Source organism: Otolemur garnettii, unplaced genomic scaffold (genome assembly GCF_000181295.1).
Source record: "Otolemur garnettii isolate 467f Iridium unplaced genomic scaffold, OtoGar3 scaffold00196, whole genome shotgun sequence".
Lineage (NCBI taxonomy): Eukaryota > Metazoa > Chordata > Mammalia > Primates > Galagidae > Otolemur > Otolemur garnettii.
In genome coordinates, this window is record NW_003852591.1 from 971,492 (window position 1) to 981,701 (window position 10,210).

Sequence of the window (10,210 nt, forward strand, 5' to 3'; positions counted from 1 at the left end):
AATCCCTCTCCCTCCACCATGCATTTATTGGCTAACTTTTCTTGGAATTCATAAATATTATAAAAGTAAAGTACAAATACAGTCTCACTGAAATAGTAAAGTAACACGGAATTATGCAGAGTAATGTCCAGAGGTCACCGTTAGTTGCTTACTTTTGATCCTTTATGTTTTCATTGACGTGCCTAAAAAAGTGTATATATAAAATATAAGGTTTTTGTTTGTCTTAACATAAATAGTATTACTTTATGTGTCTGTGCCTTTTTAAAAACCTGACAACATGTCTTAGGTCACTCTGCATTAGGGTGTGTAAATCCCTCTGAGTCTTTAAATAGTGCATCGGTTTTTTCTATCAGTTCCCATATTGATGGTCATTAAGCCTATTCTTAACTTTTTGCTTTTATAACTTCTTATAAAACTTATAAAAACTTTAAAAACTTTAAAACTTATAAAAACTTATAACTTCTTAACTTTTTCTCTTTTTTGAAACAAGAGTCTCACTTTATAGCCCTTGTTAGAGTACTGTGGCATCCTAGCTCACAGCAATTTCAAACTTGAGCTCAAGCAATTCTTTTGCCTTAGCCTCCCAAGTAGCTGAGACTACAGGCGCCCACCACAGTGCCCGGCTATTTTTAGAGACGAGGTCTTGCTCTGGGTCAGGCTGATTTCAAAGGTCTTGAACCTGTCAGCTCAGGCAATCCACCTGCCTTGGCCTCCCATAGTGCTAGTGTTACAGATGTGAGCCATCACGCCCGGCCCTCTTAGCTCTTTCTTATTAAAAAATTAGTTACTTATAATAGATTTATTCTATCTCCAAGATATTGAGGGTTAAGTAGTAAATGTCTTTTCCTTATGAAAGGAAATCTTAAACCTTTTCTCCTCAAGTCAGCATTGAGCTTGGACTTCTTTTCATTGTTGTAAAGTATACTAGACTGTTTTTGAACAAACTTTTTTTTTGTTCTTTGAGGCATTTTATTTTTAAGTATGTATTACGTCCCTAGAGAAAGAATCCCAGGATTTTCTCTCCAGGTGTTTTCTTCTTGTTCCTTTGTGGTCCACGATGCCCCCTGAAGTTGTAAACACAATGAAACCGAACTGGTGGGATGGGAGCAGATTCTTCTGCCGTTTTTCCAGATTTTTGAGTTGCATTTGAGATCTGGGGCTGATCAGTCTATACTTGTTTAACCTGCCTGTGAGGTGGACAACAATTTCCCAGCTCTGTGAACATTGGTGATTTCAAACTTGCCAATGTAACCCTGCTTCATCATCACAGTTAGAAACCTGATGTTGACTTCGGAGCACATTCTTATGAGAACCTGCGTTTACCTCTTTTCTGCGTTGCTGGTGCTCTAAGGAGCATCCGCCAGGACATTCACGGGCACCATTATGGCGGCGCAGAAAGAGAGCAGATGCCTTCATAAGATTTTTGCACATTTGTTTACTTTTGTGGTATTCCCCTTTCACTATTTTGATAGACTTTTAAAGACTGGTATATGTGTTGCCTAAGTTTAGCTCCTTTAGTGTGATTGCTATATACTTGCCCTTCAATAATAACAATGCAGCAGTCATGGCCACTACTTAGCTATGGAGGGCACTGGAGCCTATACACATGTGTGCTAAGAGCTTATTACATACATGGTCTCTTTTCTTCCTCTCTGTAAGCCAGTGAAATTGGTGGTGCTGTCCAGGTTAAGAATTTAGAAGTGGAGAAGCAGAGGTCAGATCTCTTGCTGAAGGTCAGTTGTGGAGCCAGGATTCAAAGGTCTTGCTTCCTTCCACCTTTGAGGCAAAACAGTCCTGTAGGATTTCGCTGAATCAGAGATGGTCCCTTGTATCTGTGACACCATGGTTTACTTTCTAAATTACTTACATTGGTATGGTTTGCTTTTTAATACCAGTAATAATAACTTAAGATATGGAGAAATAGTTTATGCTCTGGAGTAGCTATTTTATAGAAAGTAGTTATAATAAAAGTAATATACTAATGTATAAGAAAGGCAGATATTTATTGAGTTTAATAATAAGAATGACATTTTTGAGTGAAAAGGGCTACTAAATGGGGAGTTGATCTTGAATTCAATTTCAGTTTATTTATTTATTCCTTCATTCATTTACATACAGACATATGTATGTATGTATGTATTTATTTATCTAGAGTGCAGGGACATCATCATAGTTCACAGCAACCTCAAAGTCCTGGGCTCAAGTGATTCTCCTGCCTCAGCCTCCCAGGTAGCTGTGGCTACATGTGTGCGTCTCTGCGCCCGGCTAATTTTTCTATTTTCAGTAGAGGTGGAGGTCTCACTCTTGCTCAGGCTGGTCTTGAACTCCTGACCCGAGGCTGTCCTCCCTTCTTGGCCTCCCAGAGTGCTAGGATTGCTTGGATTCTACTTATTAACTAACAGGATGACCTTAAGAAATAATGCTGTTTCCTCACTGGTAAAATGGTACTAGATTGCATAGTTCACTTTATAGTCAATGAGCCATCATCCTGAGTGACATTAATATGAATAAAAAATATTTGTGAGAATATTCAGCAGGGGTAGGTAATCCACATGAATTGCAAAATGGGATTCTAGTAATGCTTCCTCTCACCTTGAGTAACAAGGGGAGCATTTCCAGGACAAGTTATTATTCATGACAGATGTATCAGAAATCAGCCTCAGATTTTAAGCACATTAGAATGTTCTTATTATTGTTTTTACAGGCATAATTGAGTGTTTTAAGGAGCTATAGCCATTTCTCAGTAGTACTCATTATAATTGGAGTTTCAGCAAAGGTATGGCTTCACCTTTCTTTGTCTACCTTTGTGTCACATTTCACTTGAATGATAAAGCCATTCTAAGTGGCGTAGTCTGGAGGCCACACAATGGTATCAGCTTCTTAATCTTACCCAGTCTCCTTAATGCCTCTTAAGCTTGAAATACTGTTGCTGAATGGTTGAAACAAACCTGCTGCTAGATTCTCAGACTTACTGGCAGAACTCTTTATTAAGGGGTTAGTAATTATTGTAAATCACAGTCCAGATGTTATCATACTGTCTTACTCCTGGTTTTCATTTTTTGAAGGAGGTATTTTTGGCTAATATGTATTTGATGATTGGCTGATAGAAGAGAATGAGAGAGTTTGCTCACCTTCCTGTGTGGGCTTGTCTGACACCACAAATAGGGTGTAGATCACAGGAAGCGGCTGGGTAGCAGTGATTACTAGTTGCTATTGATACGGATAGAATCATACCAAACCTAGGGCAGTCTGCTCTAAACAATACCTTTGGACAAAATTCTCAGTTTCTTCTTTTGTCCTGTACCCAGATTCATTTATTGGGATGAATCCAGAAACAGCATCGTCCCTCATTGCCACCTATAAAAGGCTGCTTTTTAAGACGGCACTCCTTTTAGAGGAATTCACTTTTCCCCCCCAAATTTACAATTTGTTAATTTTATCTGGGTTCTACATTAAATTTTTTAGCATGTAGAATTTAAATATTCGTGTGCATCCTGTCCCGGTGACTAGGGAGCATTATGTCAGGAATTTCTATTCCTCCCTCAGTGTGTCAACACCACATTCCTTGGCCTAGTGTTTGTTTTGCATTTACAGTTCAGTGTAACCCTGACAAGTTCGTTCAGGCAGCAGTTGAACCAGGCTTAGGTGGTATTATGGCTGTTTGGCAGGATATTGCCATAAGCATCTCTTTCTAAACACCGAATGGCCTGGGGTGACTGTAATATTCAATTGCACGATCGCAGATGACGCTTTATAAACACAGAAATGAGGACCTGGGCTGCCTCCGTCTTCAGAGAGAAGTTGCCACATAGGATGGCAGCTCCTTTAAAAACACCTGTAGAGTTCCCCTGAGTGTCTGGTATAGTAGTATTTTCCAATTAATTGAAATGTTTCTGATTGGATGTAAGTAGTTTTTTGGTTTTCCAGATAGTTCGCCACCTAACATCTAAAGGAATGGGTTTAAAAATGTGTTTTAAAATATAAATATATAGTTTTCAAAATCTTACCATATCTTCTTCTTTCTCCTTTCTTCACTCCCTTCCTGGTATCTTTGTGACTTGAAAGCTGTTTTGTAAAAGATACACTTATGTTAATTCTAATAATTATAGCAGAACCTCTATAGCTGACCACCTCCCTGCATTGACTGTTGAATATCCAGTTGACTTAATTTTCATAGAGTAGACATGGTCTGCGTGTACTCAGTGGAAGACTGACCTCTGTGTATTGATGCCCTCAGTAAGTTGTCTCTTGACCACGTGGACTGTGATACACAATCTTAATCTACCCTCTATACCTTGACCAGTTGAGTCTCTTCTACACTAAGGGGTAGAAGGTGTTGGCTTTGCCCCTTTGTCTTATGGTTTTTTCTTTTAGTATAAATTCTCTTTTCATGTTTTGTTATTACCGCATGTTGGATTAGGCCTAAGGTCCTGTTGTTTATCATGTATTGCGGAAGAGTTTTTCAGCATGAAGTGATCTGTATTGTAGGTCATTCTACAGTTACTGAAAAATTTTAGTTAATTGAGACATGATGGCCCAAAGGAAAGAACTCAGAGAGCTGACATTGAAGGAAAAGGTTGATCTTCTGTATTTTCTGGAAAGCAGGAGCTAAAGAAAGATGACAGAATATTTTTGTGTTAGCAAGACCATAGTTAGCAGCATCCAAAAACATAAACATGAGTACATGGAGAGGAAAGCAGAGACCAACAGCAGAGAAGGTGGGAAACTTCCCTTCATGAAGTCATTGCAGCCACATGAAGCTGGTTCAAACCAGTGAGGGCAGTTAACACCTGAATCCTCAGGTGATGATTTGGAGCTAAAAAGTTTATAGAGGGATTCGAGGTGGCAGAGTAGAGTTGCAACATGAGATCTCCCAGAAAGTCTTGTGTGATGAATCCAATAAAGTTCCAGTAGAAGTTGTGGAAGAGTTCATCAAAAAGTTTCCAGACTTTGCCGGAGGACTGAAAGATGAGGACATCTTTAACACTGATGAGTACAGACTCTTTTTCAAGGTAATGACTAACAGGAACCTAGTCACGAAGAGCGACAGATATAAGAGTGGAAAACTTTCCAAAGAATGCTTCATAGTTCTGCTTTGCACTAGCTCAGTCAGAGAAACCAAAGCCCTTGGAGATTGGGAAATCGGAGCCGGAAGACCTCCCCGTCACTTGGACATCAAATAAATGTGACTAGTGTCCTATTGGAGGAGTGTGTGAGGGTTATTAACCAAGAAGTGAAGAAGGAAAAAGTCTGTTCTATTGACAGCAGACAGCTATCTTGGCTACCTGCAAGTGAATCATCTCACAAAGGTGACACTGGAATTCCTGTTTCCAAACATGACCTCAGGCTGGTCGCAGTGGCTCATGCCTGTAATTCTAGCACTCTGGGAGGCTGAGGCAGGTGGATTGCTTCAGCTTGGGAGTTTGAGACCAGCCTGAGCAAGAGTGAGACCCCCATCTCTACTATTAAAATAGAAAAACTAGCTGGGCTGGTAGTCCCAGCTACTTTGGAGGCTGAGGCAAGAGGATTGCTCAAGCCCAAGAGTTTAAGGTTGCTGTGAGCTGTGATGCCATAGCACACTGCCCTCAGTGACGGAGTCTCACTCAAACCCCCTCCTCCCAAAACAAAAACAAACACATCCTGAGAAATCCAGCCTCTTGATCAAGGCATCATCAAAACATTTAAAATGCACTCTCAAGCCCAGCTCCTGCAGTGGGTCAAACCTGTGGTCTGCCTGTGAAAGCACCTTCATCTGCTGTATCAGTTACTGCTCTGGATGCTGTCCTCTGGATCAGTTCTGCTTGGAATAAAGTTCAGCCAGAAACAATACACAAGTGTTTGAAGAAAGTTGTATTTGTCACAACCCAAGGGCATGATGTTTGGATGTTTGGCCCCATCAGACAGTCCTCCTCTGGCAGAATTCAAAGAGCAGATTTTGTTTATTTTATTTATTTTTTCAGTTTAACTTGAGGGTACAAACAACTAGGTTACAATATTTGCATATGGTAGGTAGAGTCCCTCTTGTAGTGTCCTGCACCTAAAAGGTGTGTACCCTTACATTGTGCCCACAGAGTGGGAGCACTCCAGTCCCCTCCTCTCCTCCCCTCTCCCTCTCTCGTAATCTCCCTCCCCCCAACTTGAATTGAGTTTTTCTCTTATGTGGGCATGTATTATCTTCATATTAGTGTTGAGTACATTGGATATTTGCTTTTCCATTCTTCCATTCCACTGAGAAGAATGTGTTTCAACTCCATCAGAGGAGTAGATTTAGAAGATTTTGTTGCAGTGGGTGATAAGGTGGCAACTTGTAATGAACCTGACCCAGAGGGAATTTTCCAAGCGATACTGACTGAAGTACAGACCAGCATTAAAGCACAGGAAGCAGCTGATGAAGTGGAAGAAGCAAGTGAGGATGACACAGACCCTGCTGAGACTCCAGGAGAGGATGTCAGGCATCTGATAATGTAGTGGAAGTCTTTTGCTGTGGGAAAATGTCCAGGTGTGATGAGTGCTGTAGCCACATTGAGGGTGCTGTCTCCACTTAACGTTCGTAATAAGAAACAGCCCAAGACTGACTCTTTTTTCAGAAAGAATGATTAAACCGTGAGAAAACAGTGAATGTATTGATTTTGTATGGTACTACTGCATGTATGCTTTTACTGTTTTGGTTATGTATGTTTCCTATGGTATTCTCTGCTAAAAGCTATACAAGAAAGTACAGCCCACGTGCCTATAAGCTCACAGGCCCAGCGCCTTATGTTGACCATTTCGTTGCAGTCCCTTGGGTGGTCACCTTTCTACTGTAATTAATTCCCTAGAGACCAAGTGGAGAGGAGTTTAGAGTCATCATGTTGGAAGTGAGTGGACTGTGTTCAGGGTATTTCTGCTACGGACGTGAGGAACTAGTCTTTGGGGCTCTTAACGTAGAATTTGAAAATACTGAAATAGAATGCCTGTGATAGTGGGTTGAAAGGTCTTCTGGGCACATGGTAAATGTTTTGAGACTGATGTAAATATATTTGAAAAAAATATTTTTGCTTAATTGCCATTTGCAGTATTTGTCAGGACCATCAGATATTTGATACAGTCTTAACTTCCGCTAAAAGCTTTTATTGAAACACTTGTTCTTCAATTTATAAGTGTGTACATTTTCTATAATCATTTACATACCTTTCTAAAGTGTTCAAACTGATTTTCTACATGAACTCATTTAGAGAAACCAAATTTTGTTAAAAAAATATTTTTTTGAGACAGAGTAGGGTGCCTTGGCATCATCACGGCTCACAGCAACCCCAGATTCTTGGGCTCAGGCGATTCTTTGCCTCAGCCTCCCCAGTAGCTGGGACTGTGGAGACTCCTCTACCATCTTGCAGAGGCTCTTGGCCTTTTTTCTCTGATGTACCTTCCATCTCCTAGATTCTGTGTTGCCCTCTTTCTTTGTTTAGTTCGTGTGTTATTTAAAATAGCTTAACACAGTAAGTTGCACACCAACTTTATGGACACCCTGTATGTATACGTATGTATATATTTATATGTATATATGTATATACACACACACATATGTATATATATTTATATGCCCATGAGTAGGATTATTTAAATAATTTTATTTTCTTATTATTGCTATGTGTAATAATATACTTGATTATTTTACATCAACTTTGTATCTGGTATCTTGCTAAATTTATTCTAATACTGTAGTTTTGTAGATTCTCTGGAGTTTTCTACATCAGCAGTCCCTAACCTTTTTGCTATCAGGGTCTGGTGTCATGGAAGACAGTTTTTCCCCAGACTGGGGTGGGGTGGGCTAAGAGTCTGCAGGCAGTGGATTTATTACGGTCTCTGTACAGTCAAGCCTCTCTGCTAACGATAATCTGTATTTGCAGTCGCTCCCCAGCATCAGCACCTCAGCTACACCTCTCATTAGGCATTAGATTCTCATAGGAGCACAAATCCTATCTCATAAGGAACGTGCAGCCTGGATCCCTTGCGTGTGCAGTTTACGGTAGGATTTGTGCTCCTATGAGGATCTGATACTGCCCTGATCTGACAGGAGGTGATGGTGTGCTGGGAGCTGCTGTAAATACAGACAGAGCTTCACGTGCTCACTAGCTGACTTCCTGCTGTGCAGCTCCATTCCTGGCCCTGGTCGGCAGCCTGGGGGTTGAGAATCACAGTTCACATGATTGGTTTTATTTCATATGTGATCTTTATGCCTTTCATGTCTTTTTCTTTACTACAGTGACTAGGACTAGTGGTGAAAATAACATTCTTGCCTTATTCTTATTCTCAGGAAGAAATAATTTTTTTTTTTGCCTTTAAGTTTTATATTGGTTTTAGGCTTTTCTGTAATTCTTAATTATTTGAGAAAGTTTTCTATTCTTCCTAGTTTGTGGAAAGTTTTTGTCACAAAAGGCTGTTGGATTTTGTGAAATACCTTGTCTGTGTTGTTTGAGTGAATCCTGAGAATTTTCTCCTCTATTTGTCTAATATGGTCTATTACATTGATTTTCCAGTGTAAAACCAACCTTTCACTATTGGGATACACTGTACTTGCTCATGATACACCTTTTTATACGTGATTGGATTTGATTTGGTAAAGTTCTGCTAGAAGATTTTTTGTGTTTACACTCATGAGAGATAGTGATCTGTACTTTTCATTTTTATTTGGTACCAGAACCAAGCTAGCCTTATAAAATGAAATGAATTGGGTAGTGATCTTTTTCTATTTTCTGAAAATGTTTATGTAAAGTTCATGTTATTTCTTCTTGAATGTTTGATAGAATTTTTCAGTAAAGCCATCTGGACCTGGAGTTTTCATTTTTGGAATATTTTCCATAACAGTGAATTTCCTTAAAAGGTATAGGGCTACTTAGGTTTTCTCTTTCTTGTGTCAATTTTGATAGTTCTGTTTCTCAAGAGATTTGTCCATTTCATACTGTTGAATTTGTTAGCGTAAAGTTATACATTATCTTACAGTCTTCTTAAATGTTCATAGGATCTGTTTTTTTTTAAATCCATTTCTGATATTGATGATTTGCGTTTTGTCTGTGATTGGTCTAACCAGAAATTTGTCAGTTTTGTTGCTATAGTACTTTTAAAGACTCAGCTTTTGGCTGTGGTAATTTTTCCTATTGTTTGTTTTTCGTTTTATTGACTTTATTATTTTCTTGCTTCTATTTGGGGTTTAGTTTGCTGTTGTTTCTTCAGCTAACCTCTTAGGTCAGTGTGGTAGATCTTTTCAAATTTTCTTTTATTATGTGTTTTAAATGGTAAGATTTCCTCTAAGAACTTGTTTCAGCTGCACCCTACAAATTTTTGTACATTTTCCTTTGTCATTCAGTTTAAAATATTTTTTCTGATTTCCTTACTGATTTCATTTTTGAGCCATGTCCTCTTTAGAGGTGTGTTCTTTTATTTTCACCATACATTTGGGATTTTCGTAGGTATCCTAGTGTTAGTAATTTCTAATTTAGTTCTTTTGTGGGCAGAGGTTTCGATTCTTTTAGGCTTATTGAGGTTTATTTATAACACACGATATTGTCTGTCTGGGGAAATGTACCTCGTGCATCTGAAAGGAATGTGTGTTCTGTAGAGGAGGCTGAGTTTCCTTTATGTCCAAATTAACTCTAATGGTGTATTTTTGTTATGCTTATGTGCCCTTTTGTTTCTTTTACACACATAAAAAAGCTCTTCAGTGAAAAAGATGACAAAAACAACCAACAGCAGACCTTCTCCGTCCAAAAATGTCTATAATACACTAGAGAGGGGAGATGTAGAGGCTGCCAAGAGACAAATGACCTCTAAGCAAGATGATTTACAGCTGAGGGGTGGACTCCCGGGCAACTTGACCACAGGTGCTCCTTATGGAGAAGGAGCCCGTGCCCTCAGCACGTAGTCATTGTTAATTACTCCCCTCACGTGTATCATTCCATTTCAATAAAAGACTAGTGCAGAAGTTGCTCGGGCCTACCCAGAAAGTATGGGCTAGTCCTAGTCCGCCTTCCACAAGCTTGTACTTCTAATCTGCCTCTTGCCTGGTTCCTTCCTGCGCTAACCGAGACCAGGGCCATAGGAGCCCGACAGGTCGCGACAGTGTTCAGTTGTTAGATTTTCTGGGGATGTTAGTTAGGTCCTGGTGGTCAGTAGTGCTGTTCATATCTTCTAGGTCTTTCTTGATTTTGGAGGGGATCTAATTATTATATCAGCT

General features: G+C 39.5%; 1 protein-coding gene across 8 annotated transcripts in view; it reads left to right on the forward strand.

The window, feature by feature from the left end:
• Positions 1 to 10,210, forward strand: part of SIPA1L1 (signal induced proliferation associated 1 like 1) — a 385,188-nt gene that overhangs the window by 38,429 nt on the left and 336,549 nt on the right. Inside the window, exon 3 of one of the 8 annotated variants that reach the window (XM_023507646.1) lies at positions 2,705 to 2,776. The exons of the other annotated variants lie outside the window; for them this stretch is intronic. The gene's annotated coding sequence lies outside the window, so the exon portion shown is untranslated. The remainder of the gene's footprint in view (positions 1 to 2,704; positions 2,777 to 10,210) is intronic. 8 annotated transcript variants of the gene reach the window in all.